The sequence below is a fragment of the Mastomys coucha genome, unplaced genomic scaffold (assembly GCF_008632895.1).
Source record: "Mastomys coucha isolate ucsf_1 unplaced genomic scaffold, UCSF_Mcou_1 pScaffold15, whole genome shotgun sequence".
In the NCBI taxonomy this organism is placed as follows: Eukaryota; Metazoa; Chordata; class Mammalia; order Rodentia; family Muridae; genus Mastomys; species Mastomys coucha.
The window spans coordinates 135,751,338-135,752,673 of NW_022196897.1; the positions used below are offsets into that span (position 1 = coordinate 135,751,338).

The following is a 1,336-nucleotide window of genomic DNA, read 5'->3' on the forward strand; positions in this document are numbered from 1 at the left end:
GTTTCCAATCCTGCATCCTTCCTTCACCCCTGGCTCAAGTAGGGCCATGAAAAATAGCTGGGCTCTATTGCATGTTTCAGAAGCATTAATTTTCCCTGGTGTCCCAGGCCACCAGCGCCACACTATGGCCCAGAGTGCAGAGTGAGCACTACAAGCGTTGCTGGCCTAATGGATAGGATAGGAGAGGGGAAGGGACAGGGTCTAGAAGAGGGGCTCCAGAGCTCCATCAAGGCACAGGCACTACACGCATGGTGTTGATGAAGACAAAGGCAGGGTGCCACCCGGTCAGCACCCGCATCTCCCTTCTTGAAGAAGCCTCGGGCCTTGCCAACATCCATGGCCAAGTTTACATGAAGGTCAACATCCTCAGTCCAGGCTTTCAGTACAGCATCCTTACACAGCACAGGAAAGATGCTGCAGTACAGAGGGGCCTGGCAAGCAGTCTGGGGATTGGGAGTCACAGCAATGATAGGAGCCCGAGGGCGGTACCTGGCCACTTGGTGAGCACTCCTGCCAGACTTGGTGAACACGATATCCACTGCGCTCAAGGTGGTAGCTTTTGTTGGGTCGCTGGTAATGGGTGCCATGCGGAAGAGTTCCTCGGATAGCTGCAAGTGGTAGACAGCAGCCTCTGCCTCTCGGGCAATCAGGTGCTGCATGCGAACAGCCTCCAGAGGGTAGTCCACCTTGGCTGTATCTCCAGACAGCATGATGCAGTCTGCTTCATCCAGGACTGCATTGGCTACATCACTGCCTTCAGCACGGGGCGGGGGGTGGGGGACTTCTTGATCATGCTCTCCAGCATCTGTGTGGCACAGATGACAGGCTTCCAAGCTCGGTTGCACCGTCCAATCATCTTCTGAGTCAAGAAGACCTTCTCTCCAGGAATCTCAATGCCCAGGTCACCACGAGCCACCATGATCCCACATGACACAGCAGCTATGCGTCCTGACTCGACAGATGTCCACTTTAGGTAGCGCAGCAGGAACCGAAGTAAGCCTGAGGACTTCAGGAAACATGCTGAGGTCACACAGCGAAGCAGGGACTGCCTTCATTCAGACCCAGCAGCTCCATGCAGCCATGGCTGACACCTTCCTGGAACACATGTGCTGCCTGGACATTGACTCTGCTCCCATCGTGGACTGCAACACTGGCATCATTTGTACCATTGGCCTTGCAAATTGTACCACGAATCAGGAAGGTCCGTGAAGATGCTGAAGGAGATGATTCAGTCTGGAATGAATGTGGCTAGGCTGAATTTCTCTCATGAAAGCCATGAGTACCATGCAGAGACTATCAAGAATGTACGCGCAGCCACAGAAAGCTTTGCATCTGA

At 53.9% G+C, this 1,336-nt stretch overlaps 1 pseudogene; it reads right to left on the reverse strand.

The window, feature by feature from the left end:
- Positions 1-226: 226 nt before the first annotated feature.
- Positions 227-1,136, reverse strand: LOC116091812 (annotated as a pseudogene).
- Between the last annotated feature and the right edge of the window lie 200 nt (positions 1,137-1,336).